Raw genomic sequence first — 12,332 nt, 5'->3', positions numbered from 1 at the left:
GACATTTTTATCCCGATTTTACATATAAAGAACCAGAGACCCAGCTGGCAGCAGGCAGAGATGGAATTTGAACCCAATCTGTGTGTTTCCAGAGTCCTCTCCTTTCTACCATGTGTCCTCCTTGTCTGTATGAAAATGGAGACTCCTTAAAGGCAGAGACCATATTTTCCCTTTTACCCCCCAAAGCACTTAACACAATGCCTTACACAGAATATGCTCTCGACATATATTTGTCTAAGGAATGAAGAACCAGAGCAGACCAGGAAACATTTTTTTGTTCAGAGAAATCAAATAAGCATCAATGTACAAAGTCCTTGAAGAATAAATAAGCCATCTGAAATTATAATGTCAGACACACATTATTACATTTCACAGTTTTTCACAATTTGCACGTTCCTATTGATCCATGAAATAATTTAATTACATAGATTATTGCATTGTGATAGTTTGGTATTGCCATTTTCTCCAGCATGTTGTTGGACGGAGATAAATTCTTTCTCAGAAAGGAAACATATTACAGAAGAGTCTAAATAAAGATGAAAGAACTTGCATTCAGCTCCTCCATCCCCAGGATAGTACTGGCTAGTTCCCTCCAGCATCTTTTAATGATTTTGTCCAGAGCAGTTTTAAATATTCCAAGTGGAGCTCCAATCAGTTCTCAGAGAATGCAATGGAGAAACTGAGATATTTAATGGAAAACTGTTCTAGTTAAATTCTTTCTGTCTTTCATATACTCTAACAGTTGTTCTCATTAGAATGCTGAAGGAAATCAGAATCTCAAAAATGCCTTTCTAATGCTTTCACATTTACCTTTTTATACATATAAATTATGAAATAAAATTAATTTTTTCTGTTTATTCTAATTCTTTGTCATTATTGAACCTTGGTCTCTTTAGACAAATACAGTTGCTATATATTCTGTTTTGTGTAGTTTCTAATATTTTAAAGAACATTTTCATATTTAATTTTAATCTTCTTTTGAGACACATAGGGCTGCCTGTTGGGCTTTCTGGTTTCAATTCAGGGAAATATGATCAGGTTGCTTCAACTAATGGGGGTTGTAAGGACCAATAGGGAAATAATGACAAGGAAACCATCTTAACCTTGCAGGCAGAAGTCACAGAGAACTTAGATATCAAAATTTACATAGTTGATTTAATGTACTTTTGACAGTACATTTAAAGCAGTTTTTTTTTTTCTTCTCGATAGTTGTGATGAGAGGAGGATAGACTTCTATGAATGCTTGTCCCAGAGTCTCTCTGCCTCTGGCTTTAGTCTTTTCTCCTCTGAACCTCATGGTTCCCTCTGACTCATGATTCCTATAATTTTATGGCTTTTTTTTCTTCAGCCTGTCTTATTGCCTGTGTGTTTCTCTGTATTTAAGTGTCAGCCCAGCCTATTTGTATTGATTTCACGTCAGGCATGAATCCATGACACAGATGTTATGGGATCCTTGGGGTGTCACTTTTCTGGGCAGAAACCTCTGTGGCTGGTGGCTTCTTTGCCGAAGTTTTGCTCGGACTTGCTGGGCTTGTTCTGCCTACTCAGCGTGGCAGACTGTGCTTGGTTCATGCTACAAGCCTGGATCCCACACCTGCCAAGGGTGAGTCAGCCGTGGAGCAGCGAGAGGTGTGTGAGTGAGCATGGGGTCTATCCACTGCACACAGTCAGACATGCCTGCTCCTGCAGCAGGGCAGGCAGCTTCAGGTGCTGGCACAGGCTCTGGCTCTCTGTGAAGCTGTGGCCAGACCAGGCACACCACAAACAGCTTCCATGGTTGGCAGCGGGGAATGTGGTGGCACCTGGAAGCTTGGAGATGCCAGGAACCACAGAGCCCCAAAGAGAGAGCAACAGCCCTGGCTCAGGGAGCTCCCAGGTCTGGGATCCCTGACAGGTGGCAGATCTTCCCTCCTCTTTGCCTACAACATGATGAGCAAGGGGCATGTTTCAGCCCTTTTTGTCTTAAGGCTCTTTTAGCCTCGCCATTTGGTGGGTCCCAAGTTCTTGTCCTGTGACCAGGAAGAATGAAATACTCAGACAAGTAAAGGGTGAGCAAGACAAAGAGGAGCTTTACTGAGCAATAGAACAGCTCAGAGGAGACCTGCAGGGGATAGCTCCTTTCTCTAGTCAGGGTGTCCCGTCAAGAGTTCAGCTCCTAGCAGAGAGAGTACCTCCTCTCTGCAGCTGGTCGTCTGGTCATCTGTCCCGGTCTGGCTGAGCCCAGGTCTTTTACGGGCCTCAGAGGGGAGGAAGTACGTGACAGTTGGTTCATGGGCAACCATCAGTGGGCCTGGAAAAGGCACCACAAGTTCCCACTCCAGTCCACAGGACTGGCAGCCCAGCCCCGCTCTGTGGCTTGAAGGTGGGGCTTCACCAGTGACCTGCCTCCTTCTGCCCAGGAAACTGCCTCCTGCCACTGTCCATGGCACCCAGGCTCCTCGCACCAAAGGGCACCTGCAGGTCAGCATCTAGCTGCCCTCAGTTTCCCATTGGCTTCCCTGCAATGCTCGCCAGTGCCCAAAGTCCAGAGGGGGCCGAGGCAGCATGGGGGTGGCATATCAGCACGGTCCCAAGAATGTGCACACTGAGCCAGGTGGTGACAGTGCTTGGGCTCAGCCCCAACCCCATTCTGAGGTCAGAGCAGGTGCAGGAGCAGGGAGAGGCCAGCAGCAGGCACAGACACCCCCAAGCCTGTGAGGGCAGCAAGACCCTTCCCAAGTCACCATGAGTGCAGAGTGCTGCAGAGACACCTGAGTCCTGTGCCTCGGATGGCAGGGCTCCCACCCAGTCCATGGAGCATGTAGGCAGCCCCAGCCACACCTGTTCATAGCTGGGGTTGGGGGCTCTGGGTCCTCGCTGGGCCCCTCTGCCCAGCCCTCTGGGCATGCTGCTCCCCTATCCATGGGTAGCTTGGCCCAACCCCATTGCAGTGGCCCCCAGGGCAGTGGGCTCCAGCGGGGGCTCCCACTTGTCCCTGCCTCCTGCCAGCTCCATGGAGCATGGCACCACCCTGGGCTCAGCTCCACCTCCTCCCCGTGCCCTCCCTGAAGCAGCAGTGGGCAAGAGTGGTGACACGGGACAAGGTTCTGGAGCAGCAGAGGCTCCAGACCTGGAAGTGGGTCTTGCCTGGCCACATGAGGGTAGGGGTGGTGCAGTCGGCTGCCTCAGGGATGTGGGCGCAGGGGACCCACCACTGCCGTTGCTGCTCCTGCAGCCGCTCCTGCCGCCACTGCTCGCACCTCCTGCTGCAGCCTGCACGGTGGCAGTGGCCATTCCAGATGGCCTGCCGCTGTCATCACAGAGACCCAAGGGTAAAGAGATGTTTTTTTTCCCACTTCTTGTGCCATATGAGGCTATCAAATACTCAAAGTATTGCACACCTCCTGGCAAGTAGAGTTTCATATTATTTCAATGTGACAGGTATGGACATGAGATCTCAGGAAAGTTGCCTGATTTGTTCACATCCGCTCAGTTGCTGGAGGTTGATTTAGATTTAGTGCACAGTTTTCCTTAAACTTATATATTCAATGATCATACAAGGACCTCACTTAGCAAAGCTATACTACTGAAACAGTCATTGCAAAATTGTAGCTGAAACAGTGAAAGATATCTGAACTAACCAACTCCATCTTGCTTCTAGCCTCCAAGCTGTCCCTGTTCATTCCTGGGTGTAGGCTGAACTAGCTTTGAGAGGAACTTAGTTTATAGTTTATGGTTTAGTCCTTTCTCAAAACAAAGCTCCTTCTTACCTGGGGACTAGACTGCCTTTGTAAATCTAACATTAGCCACAAGAATAGAAATTATGGTTTAGGAGTCATGCAGCTTGAGGCTACAAGATTCTGATTCTCCCTAAACTGCTTCTAGGATCAGTGCTTGAGACATTTTGCAGATCCTGCACTTGATGAATCAGCTGACAACACCAAGATATATAAGCTGGCTCATCTGATCTTGTGGCCACCACCCAGGAACTGACTCAGTGCAAGAAGGCAGCTTCAACTCCCTAAGATTTCATCTCTGACCTGACCTATCAGCACTCTTGGCTCACTGGCTTCCCCCAACCCACCAAGTAGTCCTTAAAAACTCTGATTCCCCAAATGCTCAGGGAGACTGATTTGAGTAATAATATAACTCTAGTCTCCTGCACAGCTGGCTCTGTGTGAATTACTCTTTTTCTATTGCAATTCTCCTGTCTTGATAAATTGACTCTGTCTAGGCAGCGGGCAAGGTGAACCCAATGGGCAGTTACACAACCATGCATATTTAGCTTGGTTTAACTTAATATCCTTAGTGTCCCTAATAAGTTATTCATCTTTCTGATCTTCAGTTTCTTTATAAAATCAGAGCCTTATAGGGTTGTTTGGAGATTAAATGATATGATGCATATAAAGCCATCAGCATAGTGCCAAGGGGCTAATGATTTATAGCTATTGTGATTCGTCTCTAGTATCTGAAGTATTTGAACATTTGTATCTTATAATGTCCTTTTTGGGCAAAATTATCCACCAAAATAATTGAGAAGATAAAAATTATTCTTTTTATCTTCTTGGTTATTTTTCCTTTAAAAATGCTCTTCCATTTCTAAAACTTCTTTCAGATTATTAACAGTGATGATAAGGAGGTTGAAATTGAGGATAATGATGACAACTAAGATCTACTGAACAATAGTCTGCTAAGCACTTTACTTATATTATGTCACTGAATTTTTTTAAACGTCACCTTAGAGTGTTTGTTATTTTATCCTTATTTACAGATGAGAAAACTGAGGCTCTGAGAGATGATATCATAAAGCCTTGTAAGACCCAGGTCTGTCTCACTTTAGTTCCAGAGGTTTTAACCAAGACACTTGCTGAGATATTTATTATTTTTCTTTATCTTTTTTTATTATACTTTAAGTTCTAGGGTACATGTGCACAATGTGCAGGTATTTGTTACATATGTATACATGTGCCATGTTGGTGTGCTGCACTCGTTAACTCGTCATTTATATTAGGTGTATCTCCTAATGCTATCCCTCCCCCCTCTCCCGACCCCGTGACAGGCCCCAGTGTGTGATGTTCCCCACCCTGTGTCCAAGTGTTCTCATTGTTCAATTCCCACCTATGAGTGAGAACATACCATTTTTGATAATAGAATCTGTTCCTCAGTAGTCATGGGGCCCATAATCACCTAATCACTGTTTTTAATCACTTAGCTACAGTGATTGTTCTAAGATGTGTCTACCTAACCAATTAATTGTCCTCTTGTGTTTTTTGCTTTGTTTTAGTTTGTGTATGTATTTATTTTTACACAGATCTAGAAGGCAAATTCCTTATCTCTCTGGCTGCTAAGCTTTGAGGATACTGAACTCCAAATTTCTAAATGTCCATGTCTCTAGTTTCATGTATAAGTCAGTCTGACAATCAATTGACAGCAGAGGAAGTAAAGCAGGGTAAGATAAGATGAAACCACCTTTGCAAAAATCGTAACAGTGAGAAAATTATGACAGTAAAAGAGATCTGATCTAAACCTCCAAACTACACTTGGTCATTCTTGGATGTGGGCCAAGCTAACTTTGGGAGAAATTTATAGTTTAAGTGATAATATCCTTTCCCAAAACTAAACTGCCTTTGTAAAACTAAAGAAAGGCCAGGAGGTTAGGGTGGATTCCACTAAAATGTAGGTGTAGTTAAGTGATTAGCATCCATTATTCTGGAGGTCATGAGATGGGCAACTTCCCCAATTATTCCTGCAAATAACATTGAAGCAAGAAATTTTCCCTGATCCCTTTGTGGGTGGGAACTGGAGTGCATGGGTGCTGGCAGGGACAAACTCCACTCACTTGAACCTGCTTTGCTCAACCCCTTGAGGGAGGGAGTACACAGGTGAGGGGGTGCAGGAGCTGGGGCAAGCACTTTTGGGTGCCAGCAGGAATGAACTCTGTACCGGCCCCACAGCAGCATCTAGGGGAGTGCCCATGATCCCTGAAGCCCCAGAAGGAGTGTTACAGTAAGCGCTCTTTTAGCTTTGCCATCCATGGATGGCTTAAGTGTTGACAGCTCGGTGAAAGGTCAGTGTGACAGCTTTTTGCACTCACACCCAAGTTCTCGTCCAGTGTCCAGGAGGGATGAGGTCGCATGAACAAATTTGAAGGATGGTGAATGTGGGGGATTTTATTTCCAACGAAAGTGGCTCTCAGTGGGAAGGGGAGCTGAAAAGGGGATGGAGCAGGAAAGTAATCTTCCCCTGGAGTCCAGCCACAGCTGATCTCTTCTGCGAAGCTCTGCCATCAAGCCGTCTCTCTGAAGTTAAGTTGCTTCTTTCCAGTGTTCAACTGTAGTCCCTGACATCCAAATGTTTCTCCTCTTCTGTGTTGGCAGAGTCTGGGGTTTTTATGGGCACAGGATTGGGGTGGGGTAGGACATGGGTGGTTTTGGAAAAGACAATGTTTGAGCAAGAAAACAGGAATGTATGTTCTCACTTTGGGCTGTGGTTCCAGGCTTGAGGTTGGGGCTCCTGGTAAGGACTCACCCTCTTCTGCCCAGAATTTTCCTGCCTTGTGTCTCTATCAACATCACTATTGTAGAACCTACAATAGGCCTTTTGAGATATCTTTTCAGGCTTTTGCATTTCTGACTACATAATGGCCCCACCCAGACCAGCAACTCCTCTGTGGTCCCCATCCAGAAGCTGACTCAGTGTATGAGGGCTGCTTTTGATACCCCTATGATTGTCTCCCCAACCAGTCAGCATTCACCCTTTCCTAGTCCCCAGCTCACCAAACTATCCTTGAAAAATCCTAGTCCCTGAATTGTGGGGGAGGATGATTTGAGTAATAACAAAACTCCAGTCTCTCATTTAGCCAGCTCTACTACTGGCTATTTTTCTCTACTGCAATTCTGTCTTGATAAATTGGCCTTGCCTAGCAGCAGGCAAAATAAGCCCATTGGGTGGTTACAAGTACAGTCTTGATGGTTTTGTATACTTGGATCTTGTTGTTCCTAAGATAGCAGTGCCCCTACTTTTAAAGGTTTTGTGTAGAATTAGATTTATTAAGATACAGCATTCACAGTTCTTTCAAAGCTAGTTCAAGTTCTGTAATTTGCCAGCAAAGCATTTTGACTAATAAAACACTATTACTCCTAAAATGAAAAGAAGCAGAGTGTAAGATTACACAATTTATAAAATAAAAAAATTACAATAAAAAACAAAAAAATAAAATTAGAGACATAGAAAATATTTCATAGGGAATTTAAAAAATTACAGTGTAGAAAATGATTAATAATGGTGTTAAATTAAGTGTAGCCTAAAGAGACCTCATTACATATTTATTTTCAGTTTAGACTAAAGGTTTCTCCATTCATAGTGAACTGTAACTTAAGAGAATGTTCAAATAGACTGTCACCTATTGTTATAAGAGGTAGCCAAGTCTGCCAGTCACAGGTGGACAACTGTTCAAATTATGTTTAAATAAGGCCAACACCAAATGGTAACCAATCCAATTGTTTCTGACCTCACTTTCTTTTCTGTATGTCACTTTCATTTTTGTTTGTTCATAAATGTTTTCTGACTCTGTGGCAACCCTGAAGTCACTCTCAACCTACTCTGATACTGGGAGCTGCCTGATTCATGAATCCTTCTTTGCTCAATTTAGCTCTGTTAAATTTAATTTATCTAAAATTATTTTTTTAATAATGGTGATTTCAGAAATTGAAAATTTGTGACTTTGTAAATAAATATGCTTAATTTCCTAACAAGGATAGGTTCATTTCATGGTGATTATGATTGGTAATAAACTAAAAATCTTGTTCATTCATTTACATTCATTTACTTATTCATTTACCAGCTACTATTTATATGCCATAGTACTTTGGCTTTCCTGTTAACTAGAATATAAAAATGAATAAGACATAGTTCCTGCCCTCTTGGAACTCACAAGCCAGTTATGGAAACAGATAATTATGGTATTATCTCCTAGTCCTACAGAAAAGATACTACGGGAGCAACAAGGACTAAATGATTCTAATGAAAAAGCACTATGTCAAGAGAAGACTTTGTAAGCATGACATGAAAAATAAAAATCATAAATACAAAGGGTTAATAAATTTTACTCTATAAAAATAACAAATAAAAAATCAAAAGCAAACAGAATTCCATAAAAATGTTTACCTCAAAAAAGGCAGTGTACGTAATATAAAATAAACTCTCACACATGATTAAAAAAACTCACAATAAAATGGGCCAAAGGTGTACATAAGGCTGTTCAAAGACCCATGTAACTGTATTGGCTGTACAAATGCCAATAAACACAAAAGAAGACACAATGCCATATCAGGGAAAAATACAAATTAAGACAAGAATAAATAATTTTCAAATATTAGATTGGCAAAGATTAAAAAGATTATTAATATTGATTCTCTGTTGGTGAAGATATGAATGTAAAACAAAGTTTCACATACTTTGAGGCATTGATTCAAGCTTTTTGGAAGCCAATTTGGAAAAAGACATCAAAAGTAGAACTCTAACTCAGCAAATGTTTTGTATTTAACCCAGCCTATATTTAAATTAAAAGATGACAATTACGATGCTATATAAATGTATTATGATGTAATTATAATATTGGGGCCAACTTAATTATATTCTGAGAACTAATTAATGCTGTGTAAAAAGGAATATACACACACTTAAGTGTACACGGAAATGTCTGTGTAGACATAGACTACACACCAAAATATTGTCCACAGCAACCTGGGAAGTGGTGGAATAGAAAATCTCAATTTTTTACTTAGACACAGCTGTCTATTTTTGTCCATTTAAACAAATGAGTTTGATTTATATACTGAAAATACTAAAAAAATTTACATAAAATTATGAAAAAGAGGATGCACAATGTGACTTTACTATGAAGATGGTGTCACTTTAGCTTTTTACTCAGCAAAAAATAGCCATTAAATGAAAAGTGGAGGGTATTCTGTAAAGTGAAGAAAATTCACAGAGAGATGAGAGAGTGGATGATAGGGCACAAAAATGGCCCAGGAAACACAGGAGAAGTAGCAAAAACCAAACACCTTAGATCTCAATGCTCTGAAATTTTGTATAATGCTATTGGAGGCTTATGCTTTCACCACTTGCAAAACTCTAGTTGTTTTGCTACATATATATTTTTTCTAGGATCTTTACCCTTGAGAGGTAAAGGTATGCTTTATTATCTATATCAATAATAATAATAGCAATAACAAGATTTGTTATCACATAGAAATTCTAGTTCAGTTTTCTGCACTATGAAACAGAAGCTTTTGGATGACAGAAAGAACCAGCTAATCGGGTTATCTAATCATTCCCTTCTTTCTTCTTTTATACCACAGTCCCTATCTATTTCTAAATGACTTAAACAATGGAGATCCTCTTTCTCTTGTGGGGCCAAACTACCAGATGATAGATTTAATTTCCTGAAAGTGTTCATGATATCCATCTGAAACACCAGTCTCTAATTATAACACTGACTCCTTTATACCTTTGTTTATGATGTTTGTAGCTCTCTGACAGTGTATTTTTGGCATTATTTAGATATTTTTGAATGCACATTTCATTTTTCTTCTGCTTATGTCATAATTTATTGATTTAACTTACGAAATTTTTCTTGCTGGTAAATTGAGACTGTAACATTATGTAACCTATAATAAATTTTTCTAGAAAAATTAAATGCTAAATAAATTAATGTTATGCATAACACCATCAGATTAAAAAAAAGTGATTATAAATCCAGATTTCCTACACCTAGCATTTTCCCTAGTAATACCTTACTTTTAAAATGGGGTAGTCATTGAAAGGAAAGGGTTCTCCACATTATGACACGTGCTTCAAAATTCACAGCCATTTCTCATACCTTAAAAAGCATTTTGTGGGCTGTGTGAGGGAAAAGTGGGGGATGGGACACAGTCTCAATAGGTTCTGCATTAGCTCATTAAATACTAAAATACCATTTCTGTTTTACATAATTTAACATGGCAAACTATAAAAAAGGTGAAACTGGCAACCCCTAGGCATGCGTTTTAAAACATCCTCATTTAGATGCTAATTTTGATTCTAAGTGTATGACTGGCTTGAAAAAAAGCCATTAACAACGGCCAGATTACTTAAAAGGGATTATTAGGCAAATATGTGAGGGTGTTCTGATACCAAGTGGCCTCTTTTATGACCAAATACAACCACCTCAAGTAAAAAGGGATGAAGGTATTTGTTTTAAAAGGAAACTGAAATCACACAATAGGTTTTAAAAAAGAAAAAAGTAGATAATAATCACCCTAAACATAAAACGTGCAGCTAATAAGTAAGGTTACCTTTTCCCTAGTGCTAGAGGAATATGAGTTACTGTAACATCTATAGCATTGGAAAATATGAGGCACGGTTGGTCAGACACAGCCTTGTGTAATGGTAAAGTGAGCTAGAAAACAAAAATCTGTTTAATAATTTCTTACACTGCCTTTTGTGTTAATGAAGTCCCCACCATGACAGAAAAAGTGATACAAGAAAAATAACAGACAAGAAAGAAAAGTATGTTATCTTCAGTTGAGATTGAACTGATGACTGGCAAAAATGATGCTATAATAATATTAAAATGAGACCTGTCAGACAAAAGGGATATATGTAAATGTACGGTACTGTATAAACAAATGAGTGGTAGAGGATGGGCAGATGATTGTGTAAGTACATCACAGCCAAGCAATGCTGAACTGGCCTTGAATATGGTTCCCTGCCAAACACATGCACGTTTCTCAGTACGAGGAGGACAAAGGAATTCTGACCAGTGAAAACATGCAAACCTATAGAAACAGTCATATTTTCCCTTTGAAATTATTAGATAATTCATCTTTCCCTTCTCATCATTGGCTTCTCTGTGTTCAGTTTCTTACAGCTTGAAGTTCTCCAAGAAGCTGCTAGACTACAGTAATTCTCCCTTATCTGTGGTTTTGCTTTCTACAGATTCAGGTTACTTGTGGTGAACCGAGCTCTGAAAATATTAACGTATTTTAAGAGAGAGAGGAAGACCACATTTACATAAGTTTTATTATAGTATATTGTTATAATTTGTCTGTTGTATTATTACTCTTGTTTATCTCTTCCTGTGCTTAATTTATCAATTAAACGTTATTATTGGTGTGTATGTATGGAAGCAAACATAGTAGATAAAATGTTCGGCTCTATCCATGGTTTCAGGCATCCTCCAAGGGATCTGGAAGGTATCTCTTGTGGATAAGGGGTGCTACTATAATTTACTTCAATGGCTTTTTCATTGTGTGATTGCTAATTGTTTAATTGTTTTATACCTCTTACAACAATGTAAACAATTGTGGGATAGGAAAAAATAATTTTTTCACTACTTTCATAGTCCTTAGTTGGGACAAATCCCTGTATCAAAAGACAGATTAATAAGAGAAAAACAAACAGAAGTTTATTCACATGTACACCTCACGTACCCACACATGCAAAATGAGTAAATCTCAAAGAGGTGACTTCTAATTTAAGCTTAAATACCATCATCTACTGAAATAAAGAAAGAAGGGTGAGGGCAAAACTAGGTTATTAGGAGGTGGCCAGGAAAATCACCTTAAACAAGGATAAGGTTTTTATGCAGATTTAAGTCAGTGCCTTCTCCATTGATAAAGAGTCAGTAGATTTAGAATCATTCTCTTCCAGGTACAGAGAGGGAGATACCCTTACAAATGGAGGTTTCCTTTATAAATATACATTTCTCTTACCAAAGGGTAACTTCTATTTTCAGAGCTTCTCCTGTGTCTGCAGTTTCTCAAAATAATCAGCTCAAAATAAGCCTTAGGCCAAAGAGGCATATTTTGGGGTGGCACAATTTTAGTTTTCTACACTCATATTTTGGGTTTAGCATATTTTTGTTTCCTACAAAGAGAAGGGTGAGGGGTTATTTCCTGCTCATTTTCTTTTGTAGCTTGCAGAGTGCATTGCCTATTGCTACTTAATAAGTTCTCATTGAATGCATGGGTGGATGGATGGTTGGATGGATGAATGAGCAATTTCAGATTTTTTCTCATCGCCAATTAAATTTTCAAATAATATTCACCCAGACACCCAAGGTACCTTTTATCTTTGCAGATTCTTTTTTACTCCTTCAGATTACCCAATATTCTGTAGCCAAAATGGCTGGCTCACTGATTCCTGAATCCACCCCTCCCCTGCCTATGCATCTGTGTGCCTTGGCCCATGCTGTGAACTCTATCTGGAATATCATTTCTACCCTTCTGTATATCTGCCTCTCAAAATCCTATCTACTTTCAAGTTCCATCATAAACATCAGCTTGTCCATTAAACCTTCCTCTTGATGA

The 12,332-nt window shown here is 40.1% G+C and overlaps 1 protein-coding gene across 1 annotated transcript in view; it reads left to right on the top strand.

The window, feature by feature from the left end:
* LOC112134687 (uncharacterized) overlaps nt 1–12,332 on the top strand; it is a 302,796-nt gene that overhangs the window by 196,083 nt on the left and 94,381 nt on the right. The window lies entirely within an intron of this gene.

Source organism: Pongo abelii, chromosome 7, assembly GCF_028885655.2.
Source record: "Pongo abelii isolate AG06213 chromosome 7, NHGRI_mPonAbe1-v2.0_pri, whole genome shotgun sequence".
Taxonomy (NCBI): domain Eukaryota; kingdom Metazoa; phylum Chordata; class Mammalia; order Primates; family Hominidae; genus Pongo; species Pongo abelii.
This window is presented reverse-complemented; position numbering and strand designations above follow the sequence as displayed.